We start from the raw sequence: 12,656 nt of genomic DNA, 5'->3' as shown, positions 1-12,656 counted from the left end.
TCAGCCTAGCTGGATAAAGCATAGCATAGGGGAAATTGTGTTCGCGCAGTAGTTTCTTGACTCCAGTAAATTAGCGTTGCTCTTGCTGCACTGCCAGCGTGTAGTCGGGGAATGTGTGAATCGTATTGGCCTCCCACCGTAATTCCTGCTTTTCTCTGGCCGTTCTCAGAATCAAATCCCTGTCCCTGTAGTTCATCATTCGTGCTATAATAAGTCTCGGATAGGCGCCTGGTTTGGGTTTAGGGGCCAAAGATCTGTGTGCTCGCTCCACTATGAACATGGGAGAACATCCAGAGTCCCCTAGAATTTCTCATAATATTTTCTCTACAGCCTGTTCCAGGGGCCCCTTGATTGCTTCTTCCGGCAAACCTATTATGCGTATATTATTGCGTCTGGATCTAGCTTCCAAATCCTCGCACTTTATTTTGATTGTTCCCAGCTCCTTTGCCATCGTTGTCACTGTGTTATTCAATGTTTCCAGCGTGTCTTCTGTATTACTGATACGAGTTTCAGACTTCGTAATACGGCTCGTGGTCTTATCCAGTTTTATCTTGATTGAGGTCACGTCGGCCGTTAGGGAATCTAGTTTCTCGTTGAGAGAGGAGAACCCCTTTTGGATAGCCGCAAAGACTGCCTGTGGATCCATTGCAGAGGCTGTTGCGGTCTGGGACGGTTGCAGTGACAACTCCGTAGTCATAACAGTCTCAGACGCTTTATTTACCGCCGTAGTAAATTGTTCAATGGCGCCTTTCCCCTTCTTCAGTCCTGGGCCCTTGGGCATTGTCCAGCAGCGGGACTGGGACGGACAGTGTTCGCGGCAGTCTTTGTAGTGGCTTGTAGTATTGCGCAGGTGTTTTGCTGTTTATCTTGCAGTAAGCAACCTATAGAGGCCAGGGAGAGTGCTGACGTCAATGGGTTATCCTCGGTGCCATTCCACTGAATGTGTCAATAGTTACCGGTGACCCCCCCGTACAGAGGCCCCCCTCGCCAGCCTTGAGAGAGCCGCGCCGTGGCCCAGTAGGAGCGGCCGCGTCCACCGCCGTGGAAATTGTGGTCGTCTCATACCGGGCGCAAACCTCAGGGTTTTTGCAATGCACCAAATACACAGCGCAAGCTAGAGAGTAAATGTGCCTGGACCCAGTAAGTCCCATCAATGCTTTATTGCTGTGATCCTCAGCCCCCTCGCCGCAGAGATATGTCTAACGCGGCGTGCAGCGCAGCCGCGCTCTCCAGGTATGTTCCAGCGAGGGTATGCATCCTCCCCTTCAGAGTTCTGTGTTGTAATGGGATCCAGAGACTTCACAAGAACTGTGGAACTCCGGGAAGGAGGCTGTTAATTCGGTATATCAGTCAATGGCAAGGGTTCGCTATTGTGGGATTGCGTGGGAGGGCACTGCGATGTGATGGTCGTAAAGCTGTAGCACCCAGCGGACCTTTACTCTGAGATATCCCACCAGCAGAACATTCATGTCCTATGGGTATGCTCTCAATAGTGCTCGCCGTCGTTCGCCATCCTTTGAGGTATCTATGTATTACTCATGCTGCACCCCATTTGCAGTGGCTGTGTGATTATCAGTGTCCCTTGGCCCTTTTACCAGTCTACCGGGCCAGGGTGGTAGAGTGGGTGGCTTGCAGTACACAATGAGATGCAGAGTATATCCTGAGCGGGGCGGCGCTAACCCCGCTCCCCTCCCCCTCTCCTTACCATTGGGACGGCCACACGGGGAAGTTGCGGCACCGCTCACGCTTGGCAAGTGTACACGAAGGGTTTGCAGGTGCTCGACGTAGCACAGAGCACACGCGACCACCCTGCACACTACGGATTCGGGCGGCTCGATCCGCACAGCACGTCAACGGCTCACCAGCAGCCGGGCCCCTCCTCCCGGGTCTCGGCGAGAGAAGGTGGGTCAGCCCCACTATACGCACATTCGGGCCGCCACAACTTGAAGATTATGGCACGTACAAAGTTCAAATTTGCTCACAGTGCTTCTGAAGTCTTTATGAGTATTTCCATTGATTTTCAGATGAAACCGGACCGTTTCAGCGAAGTTATTAGTGGTTCTGCCTGGAACGTCGCAGGAGCTCACACAGGAGCCGCCATCTCGCTGAGTGTGCAACAGTGCCCCCGGCCCCCAGGTCCTTTTGTTTTTAAGTCCCGGGGGAGACCCTTGCAACCCCAGCTGCCCCTGTTCACGGTAATGGCACCGAATGGAATATTTATTCGAAATGTTTGGTTGTTGGTAATTTTTGTACAGCCGGAATTTGAATAAATATCCCTTTTTTTTATTCAGTCATTTCTACAGATTCCTAGTTATACCTATGCATAAATGTCCTTAAGCATTTTATAAGTTCACAATCACCACGGCAAGAGATGTTTGCGGATGTAGGAGAACAAAAACCACCAGATTGTTGGCCTTTTCTGGGCATTTTCCACACCAACCTGCCCGCCACAGAGTTTGTTTCATTTTTAAGACAAGTGTAATGTTGTGTTTTTAAATATTTTCTTACGATGTTCGCACACTACAGGTGCAGTGCCAAAATCCAACATGGCGTTTGTTTCAAACGTTTTTACGCACCTCACGTTTTCCAATTGACTAATCAGTGCCTTTACACAATGTCCAAAAATGTTAGGTATCTCCCAAATTAGTAAAGAGGCGCCTGCAGACAGTCTTGGGCATTTTAAAAATCTATTGCAAAGCTTGCTTTCAGGACCAGGCCACTAACTCCTCGCACAACTTTGGTGGAAATCCGTCCAGCGGTTCAGGCTGTAGCCACAAGCAAAACAAAAATCCCATTCAAGTCTATCCAGATTTTAAACATTTTGGATCCCATCCCCACCCCTTTGACGAAAGCACACCGCGCATTGCAAACAGTCAGGTCTATATTTGTTATTAGAAATTTTTGTGCATAGTTGAGGAAACCCAAAAATTGAATAGCTACTAACGTTTCAGTCTCAGGACGGATTTGGGTGATATTTTGCCTGCAAACATTTGTCAAGGCCCCCGCCAGAATGGGCATTTTATGAAATAGTTATTAAAACATGAAAATGTTATTAAGAAAGCAAAGAAATGGACTGCGCATGCGTGAGCCGCGCATAAGGACCTAGGAAAATCAGCTCCTGGCAGCCGCTGCCAATATCCTGCATTATCCTCATCCCCAGGGTTCGATCAGCAGTGAAAAAGAGACGATACCAGGGTGTTACTCCCCGAGTATCACCAGTGACAATCCCGTTCCGAATCGGAGTCCGGAATGTGAAATAAGGGCAGCGGAGAGTCGGCGGAGTGATGGGTGCCATATTGGCCAGGCTAAGAGGGGGAAAGCTGCCTGCTCGCCCACAGGCTACAAACGCCCATACAGAGCCGCAAGACTTGCGACCGTAGCCGAGAGCGCACCACCGCTGAGGGACCAGCTCGCGCAGCAATCTGCTACTCCCGACCGATCTGAAATGCCCCCCCCTCCTCGGCTCCCGTGAGGACCATTGACACGAGTGATCTCCCACTGGGCTAATCGAGGTGAGACACCCCATATGCGCTCCCCGCGCATGCGAGGCAGACATCAGAGGCACTGCCCTCCAAGACCCCGGGTGACTAGAGACATCTGAACCAACTGCTCAGCACTGCAGGAGGTGATCGAAGGGGCTGCCCCCCCACTCCTGCAGATATTGCCCGCTCAGACATTTCACCGACCCCACACTCTTTCGCCCGCCGCCCCACCCCCTGGGAACAGACCACGGACGGACCAGTGGTGGGGCACTCTAGAAGGGGGATCTCGCCCCCCCACAATGCCAAAGGGACTGACAGCGCCACCCCTCCGGGCATTCGGTGGATCTCCGGCATCCCGGACACCAAGGCCTGCAGTGGATGAGTGCCCCCATGTGACGCAGTGAGTACAAAGGAGCAGGCGCTGAAGGGAGGAACCACAGACTGAAAGACTAGGCCCCGGGAACACTGCACCCTCCCGCCCCCCCCCCCCCCCCCCAAGGGCATATGGAATGCACGCCACAGTATCTGGAACCCCTGATACGAAGAAACTCAGTTGGACACCCGCTCACATGTGGCAGGGGCCTGTCTTTTGCCTAGTGGAGCGCCGTGGACCACACTGGCCACCCCACGACCTACCCAGCAACAACTAGGTAACTGGCAGACCGGGGGTGAGTGACCTACCCGGGTGCAAAACCAGACTGGTGGGAAGGGCTGCTCCACACCCTACCAGGGACCCACACACATTAAAGAATGCCACTGGCACTGGACCGGGGGTGGAAGCAGTTACACCAGCTGATATTCTGCCGGACTCTGCAACAAGCACGATGGGTAAGGATAAGAGCAAACGACAGACCCTACAGAGCAAAATGGATCTATTCACGGTTGGGATCCCCCCAAGCTCCACACCGCAATCCCAGGACAGTGATGGTCCAGGAGTTGGAGCTCGGGATGCTACCATTTCCCTCACAGAAGTCATGAGGGTGATAGGCGACTCAAGAACATCCTTAGAGGAAAAGATAGGGGGCATGTCCGCAGATACCTCCACAAACTAACATCCAGACAGGGGGTGTCGGAGCAAAGGATATCTGACACAGAAGATTCATTCAGACAAATGGAAAAACAACTCGCCGCAATCTCCAAGAAGGTTGATCAACTCGAATACCGTGCTGGTGATAGTGAATGAAGGGCGCGACGGAACAACCTAAGGATCCTCGGGATCCCGAAAAAGAAGGCGGCCCCAGTGCAGAACTCTTCCTCGAGGACTGGCTCACCCATATCTTCGCTCCCAAAAAGCTCACAAAGTTTTTCTCGATTGAACGGGCGCACAGAGTCCCCACCAGGCAAGCAGTCCCGGGTGCCCGACCACGGACAATCATTGCACGCCTCCTAAACTTCAGAGATAGAGACGCCATTCTTCAGATGGCCCGCACCATGGGACCATTAATTACAACGGATACCGCATTGGGTTCTACCCAGACTATACCAAGGAGGTCCAGAAGGCCCGTCAGTCCTTTTACTCGGTAAAGAAAAAATAGCATGTCCATCAAATAAGCACTCTTTTTCCTGGCATTATTGAAAACCCACCATGAGGGGACCGCACACTTGTTTTACACACTGAAGGAAGCATGGGAATGGTCAGAAATATAAGTCCTCAATAACAATAACAACAGACTCCGTAGATCGCCGCAGGGAATAACCGGGCGGACCCCAAAATCAGAGCAAACCTTGCCCCTCCCCCCTCCTTGGACCGGGAATCTACAGCCTTGCCACAACAGGCCGGGGATACTGCAGACAAGAGATGAACGCTGCTGCGCCCTGACTTCCGGAATGTGCCCGTATGCATTAATGGGGAATGTTACCAGCGGCATGCCATCTTTCGGAGGTACTCTTCACTGTAGCAGTTTGGGCTACCGGCCACAATTCCACTTACGTTTTGTGGTACTATAAGCCACACAAGTTTGGGTAGGGGGTCCACCCGACTCCCCCACCTTCCTCGAGTTGGTTCTTTGCTTTTGATGGTTCGATGGGTTAGGGGAACAGGTGCATCTGGTTGGGGAGAAGTGCAGGGTGGGTGGAGTTTGGGGATTTTAGTTGTTAAGGGGAACGGCTTAATGACACAAGTAACGGCAATAAAGGTCAATGAAGCAAAAGATCAGAGCAATCCCTGCACAAGACATAAGGGGGGCCGAAGCATCGCCCCCAGTGGCCTGTATATCCACATTCATATACACATGGCCTATGTTTCACAGTTTGTGGTTTTAGGGTTTGCACATGTAGTACACAAAAGTGACCCTACAGCGAGAGGGAGAGGTGTACACCGGGGCTCGGAGTACCTCACGGCAATAGACACAAGGGGGACACAGGAGACACATAACATCCTTCCAAATAACCCCAAAATAGGAGACACGCAGACGTAAAACGGTTGAGACAAATTTCCCTGCTGACCTGTAATGTGAATGGCTTGGGGTCAGGAATAAAGTAGTACCTCAACCGACACTCCCCAGATATTGCATTTATCACAGAAACCCACCTAATAGGTACCAACAGCGGACTCTTTAAGAAATCTAACTAAGGATTTTCCAGAGGCTCCAGGGGTGTCATGATCCTTCTGCATAAAAGAAATCCATTTAAGACCAGAAAGGTGAGAGCGGACCCTCGGGGCAGGTTTGTGATGGTACTTGGGGAGATGTGGGGAGAGACCTGGGGACTCATAGCAGTGTACGCGCCTCCCACGCTGACGGCAGAACTCCTTACCGAGCTCCAAGTCATATGTTGGAAGAACGAGCGGATTTATGGGCGATAGGAGGGGACTTCAATGAAATCCTGGAGATCGCTCAGGATAGGACACACATATGCAACAGGGCAGCGGATACCCTGACCAAGCTGTACACCTTCGTCGAAGCGATGGGGCTATCCGACACATGGAGGGCAATCCACATATCAGACAGGGGCTACTTGTTCTATTCCAACGCACATAGGTCCCTCTCCAGATTCGATTATATCTTCACTCCGAAGAACATGGCCCTCTGACTATTATCGCAGAATTCCTGGCAAGAGGGATTTCTGACCACTCTCCTCTACTGATTAAACTCAAGGGTTTACACAAGCAGGAACCCACTTGGCGCTTGAACGCCTATTATCTGGGGATACCGGAAATACTGTAAGGGCTCTCGAATAAAACATTGGAATACTTCGACTTAAATGAAGAAGCAGTGGACTGCCCAATAGTAAGGTGGGAGGCATATAAGACAGTCATAAGGGGGGGAAGCGATATCCTTGGTGGCTGCTCGCCGCAAGCGGCACAACCAGGCAATCACTGAAGCAGAGGCCCAAGTAACCAGGCGGGAAGAACAACTGCTAGAGGAGGGGACTCATGAGGCGCAGGACGCCTTAGTGACAGCCCAAGCAATTTTGAAAGACAGGGCCCTAGATACTGCTCGAACCGCCCACTGGCTGGACCGGAGCCAGATATATGAGCGGGGGGACACAGCAACCAAGACCCTAGCCTGGTTGGAACGACGGGAGCAGAGTAAAGGACAAGTACGGGCTATCCAAACTCAGTACAGGGAAATGTTAACGGGCGACTCAGATCGCAGAGGCCTTCGCAAAATACTACAATTGGCTATACTCCCCAACAGTACAGGAACCCATAACAAACACCCCATGCTTTTTATACTTGACACGATCGCCCACCTTTCAGGGCTCCAGTCAGACACAATTACAGACTGTGAAGACCCACAGCATGTTCCTCCGCAGAACGAGACAGCCTCCCCCCGGACCTCTGGAAAACGATCATTGTGGTGATCCCCAAAGCAGGGAAACCTCCAGAGCACTGTGCCTCGTACAGGCCCATATCTTTAATAAATGGAAGGGCAAAGATATTAGCTAGAGTCCTCGCAAACAGACTGCTTGGGGTGATCGGGTTCCTAATTCACCCTGATCAGTGTGGATTTATGCCAGGTAAATCCACATGAATGAACTTCCACAGGATCCAGGCGCCCTCGACCGGGCAGCTGAGATCCCATCTCTGTTGGCCCTCCTCGCGGTCAACTTCGAGAAGGCCTTCAATTCGGTGGGGTGGGACGCCCTATGGGCCATAATGGAACGTATGGGCTTCGGGCAACATTTTATGTCATGGGTAATGCTCCTCCACACCCTCCCCGAGGCATCTGTAAGAGTCAATGGGAAGACATCCAGGACATTCCCGCTGGGCCGGGGAACTAGGCAGGGCTGCCCCTTCTCGCCCCTGCTATTTCTCCTGGGCATTGAACCTCTCGCGATTAGGCTACGTACAGACACACAATGGCCGGGGTTTACTTGGCTAAAGGGAGGGGAGGAACGCGTCGCGCTGTACGCGGATGATCTCCTGTTATACCTTAGCAATCCCAAACCATCCTGCCCGATCGTGACCAGAACCCTGGAGGAATACCAACACTTCGGGGGACTCCAGGTAAACACACAAAAAACAATCTACTTCCCGGTTCAAGGGGGGGGATGAAGCAATTCCAGAACCTTGCCCATACTTCATTCCAGTATTGGGCTTCACTTACCTGGGTATATGGGTTAGCGCAACACGGGAAAACGTTCGCAAACTGAACCTGCACCCGATAATGCAAAAGTTTGATAATGACGTCGCCCACTGGCACTACTTGGGAGGGCGGCACTGTTTAAGATGCTGGCGCTCCCGAGATTCCTGAATATCCTCCAAAACGCCCCACTCCTCATCCCGGCCTCAACATTTGCAGACGTCGATAGGACCCTGTGTACGTTACTCTGGGGAGGGAAACAGCCGTGTATTGCATTAAATACACTTCTCCGCTCGGTGTGGGAGGGGGGCATCGGAATGCCCAACATCTGCATATATTATTGGGCTGCACAGGCAGGAGTGGCAAACGAATGGCTACATAGGGATCCACTGCTCCAACATACCCGGGTCGAAACAAGGGACACAGACTCTCCTTCCCCCCTACACATACTATATGAAGACAAAAAGAACCTGAGGGGGTCCCGAGCGGGTCCCTTCACATCCATCGAGTCTGGAAGGAAATACACAGACATATCGGCTGGGGCGGTAGACCAACCCTGATCCAATCCCTGTGGCACAATACACACCTCCCCGAAATCCAGAGAATGGGCCACTTTGAAACCTGGGAGAGGAAAGGGATATCCATTCATGAGGGGCGATTGATAGACTTCGAAACTCTACAAACAAAACATGGATTGCTACCTATGGACCGTTTTAGATACCTCCAACTCACACATGCTGTTAACACCCAATTCCCGAACCTTACTGACATACCCACCTGCCCCCCCCCCCCCCCCCCATGGAAACAAATGCCCTTCCACACCGTATTCTCTCCAAGGCAACCTCCACCCTCTAACTAGGCAATCAACTCGTTTGGTTCGGGGGAACTTACCCACCTCAGAGAAAAATGGGAACAGGACCTGGGTGCACTGGAGGCAGAGGAAGGGGTGGAGGGTCTGATGTCCCCAAGGGAGATAGGCATTGATGCTAAACTCAGACTGATCCAGCTGCAAATCCTACACAGGTCTTATTACTGCAGAACGCAAATGGCCAGTTGGGGAGGAGAGGAAGATACAGAATGTCTCCGATGCAAGTGGGTGGAGGGCACCTTCTAGCACACGATTTGGGAATGTGGGGTGCTGCAGGTGATTTGGACAGCATGTTTACGGTGCCTCTACAGGATAAAGTGCACCACGATCCCGAGGGACCCCAAACTTATTCTGTTGGGAATAGAGGGTGAAACCGACCTCACTAAACACGAAAGGACATTTCTGGTGGTGGCACTAGGGCCGGGTAAGAGACTAACAGCTGCCACCTGGGGCTCAGCAGATAAGATAAGCATAGACCGGTGGTCCAATGAAATTAACAGATGCGCCTCCCTAGAAAGACAAATCTACAACTCAAGGGGGTGCCCCTGGAAGTTCCAGAAAATATGGGGAAAGTGGGAAGAATAAACACTGAAACCAGGAAAAAGGGGGAGCCCGAGCACCCCGCACGCTCACCTGGTGGGCGATACAAATCTTCTGTTCCTATCGTGTCACTCAATGTTGAATGTTGTGCCATGTACCGCGTCCCTGAGTATAGAACTCCTAATGTCATTGTGAACTCTTATGGTTGTTTTTCTGTTTGACAAAACCTAATAAAAAGACATTTAAAAAAAAAAGAAAGCAAAGAAATGCTGTTTTCAGCCTACTGCATACATTTCCCCATAGAGAAAAAGTCAAAATTTCTGCGAAGCACACAGCAGAAACCGCTGGATGGAATTGGACCAGGTACGAAACAATTTGGGCACAAACCGTTGGCTCGATTACCGGGAAGGGTCTAGGTTATTCCATCCAGGAGTTAAAATATTTGACGGATTAGGGGATGCCCCCTTCTGCCAAAAGTATAGCTATATCTCCCATGGTGCTTGTAACGCTCACTTGATATCCACAGGGACGCCACTCAGCCTGATTGGACCACTCGCGATCTCGAACCCCTCCCTTGGAATCTGCTCGACCAAGGATTGGGCCTGAAATACAGGAATTTCGGATTTAAACTTTACTGTCTCTTGTTGCTTGACTCCCACCTCCCTTGAGGACCAAACCTTCCCTTTTGTCCTCTCCTCACCTTGTTTTCTTGTATTGTGCGCTCTGCGTCCTGCTTCTCGGTGCAGGGGTGCGTTGTTGATGTGGGCGCGGCGCAACCTAGTTGCTTCACTGGTGTGGGCCCCATGAGTCCGGACTGGCTGTAACTCCAGTCCGACAAGGTAGGTTTGTTGGTTTTGATCGTCTGTCCTTTTCTTTTCTCTTGCCCCTAATAATGACTCCTCTTCTCCCTTTAGGTACCGGAAGGGTCGTTGATGGTGTTGTGCCGCTTGGAGGGGCCGGGCACGAAATGGTGAGTGAAAGTGCGATGCGCAGCGCTATTCGCCTTTTTCTTGTGCTGACCTATGTCTCTCTTTTCCCTTGCAGGCCGCTGCAATGTCCCAGAATGGCTGCGGGCTGAGAGTAATTAGCGGTGAGTAAAGCGTAATGCGCAGCACCTTCTTGTCTTCATGTGCTAACCTGTATCTTTTCTCCTTTGTAGGTCGATGGTATGCTCCGGAACGGATGTGACCATGAGCGGCTCGAGTCCAGGTAAGTGTATGATTATTCTTGCTGTTTTCGGAATCGGAATATGAGAACGCTTACTAATGTCTTTTTCCTTCGTTCTCTTCTTCCCAGGATGTGGCGTACCGCATTTGGAGATTGCGCCGCCGAGATGCTGTTCTCTAGACCAGAGGGGTGATGGATGGAAACAGGATTCTACTCAAGGTAAGTGTTGTGCTAAAGTTGTTCTTGTTCTTTCAGGTACGCAGTTCTAGGAAGGCAGGCGACGATCTCAGGAGACCGATCTGAGCGCGGTGAGTGTCACGCTGCAGGCGCAGAGTAACGTGAAGCATGTTCCTCTGCCCGGGCGTTGTTTATATAGTCTCCAGATATCCCAGGTATCCCTAGGCTTAACCACACCCAAAAAGCTAGGCCGCATAGCACAGTTCATAGAACTGAGCTATGTGGGGGCATCCATATTGCACCAAAGTCCAAATCCCTAGTCCAGTTCTCAAGTCTTTACTCTGGACATGTATGAGCCTGGTGCCAAAAGCGCCAGGACTGACTCCAAGAGGGCCCCAGATGAGATGGGGAGGCCTTTAGGGCCAGTATGGAGGATCGTAGCCTGGCTCCAGTGTTTTGCCCAAGAGGGTTAGGGACAGGGATCATGACAGTGCTTTGCAGCAGAGAGGTTTTTACAGAAATGAAAAAGCCAGCATTTCCGTTTCTTGTTCGATGCACAAGATAATCAGGGTTATTTCCGAAATAGCCGGGATTAGCCAAAAACAAAAAGTGTAAAAAATGCCATATGGAGGAGGAAAAGGGATGAAATGACACAAGTCTAGAGGTGGGTGAGGGAAAGAGGACATCAGATGAAATTGGGTAGTTGGGATGGGGGCTTGGAACCAAACTCAGAGCTTGAACTTTTTCTCATAGCCAGGGTTATTTTGACATAACCAAGCTTATAGTAGAAAACAAGATCTGGAATGAAAGTGCATCACATGAATAACCAGGGTTACTTTATGAATAACCATGGTTATTTGTAGTACATTACTATTATTGGAGTTTTCCTAACCGCAGGGTTTGGGAATATGTTTTACTTTTTAAAAGGAGTTAAAAAAATGTGGAATGTTACAGCTACAGTGAGGTAATGGGTGTGGACGAAGAATACGGCTACTGGGTTACTTTAAGGAACCGAATGGTGCAATATGGAAAGTGGGCATGGCTTAAAGCCATGGCTAGTAGGCCCCAAAAAAACCTATTGTAGCAACATGTCAAGGGACCACGGCAAAATTTCATAGCCACAGGCCATGGGTAGTGTGCTCAAAAGAAACCTAATGGGCGTGTTTAGGAAAACTATTGGAGCAATGTGTAGAGGCGCTACAGACCAAGGCTGTGGGCACTGGCCATGACTAGTGGGACTGGAAGAAAGCTATTGGGGCAACATGTAAAGGTGCCACAGCCGAAGGTTGGGACCAATGGTCATGGGCGAAGGCCGTGGCTATGATCAGAAAGAAAGGCAGTAGTGGGTTCAAAACAAACATATTGGGGGAACATGTAGTGTGAACATGGCCAAAGACTGGCCACTGGCCTGTAAAAAATGATGGTATAAAAAAATCCTTGAAAAAACCTTAGTCAAGGTGCAGTTAAATTGTGCAGATTTAACGCAACAAAACCCTTGAAATTCAGCAGATGTGGGAAGTCATGATCAGCTTAACTCTGCGCTTTCCCGTTGTACAGCCATTGAGCATATACATAGTATAAGAGAAGGATTCACAATGACATACAAAATGGCATTATAGGGTACATCAACGGGCGCGCACAGAGTTAAGCTTGTTATAACTTCCCACCTCCGCTGAATCAAGGGTATTTTTTGCATTAGATCAGCACCTTAACCAAGGTTTTTTCAGTGAATATATATATACACACACATATATGTATTCATATAATAACCGCTTAGCAAGAATTGTACAAGTGCACAAGCCGTTTCACCTAAACCACCACCAACGCAGTGTACAACCATCCAGAAACCACAGTAGTCCACACATTTTTGGTGTATCCCTCAGAAGGCCTAAAAAC

The 12,656-nt window shown here is 50.4% G+C and overlaps 1 protein-coding gene across 3 annotated transcripts in view; it reads right to left on the bottom strand.

Moving 5' to 3' along the window:
* The window catches only part of TRAPPC13 (trafficking protein particle complex subunit 13), a 987,073-nt gene that overhangs the window by 27,142 nt on the left and 947,275 nt on the right, over positions 1 to 12,656 (bottom strand). The gene's annotated exons all lie outside the window — the stretch shown is intronic.

The sequence above is a fragment of the Ambystoma mexicanum genome, chromosome 6p, assembly GCF_040938575.1.
Source record: "Ambystoma mexicanum isolate Mex_15411 chromosome 6p, UKY_AmexF1_1, whole genome shotgun sequence".
NCBI lineage: Eukaryota > Metazoa > Chordata > Amphibia > Caudata > Ambystomatidae > Ambystoma > Ambystoma mexicanum.
This window is presented reverse-complemented; position numbering and strand designations above follow the sequence as displayed.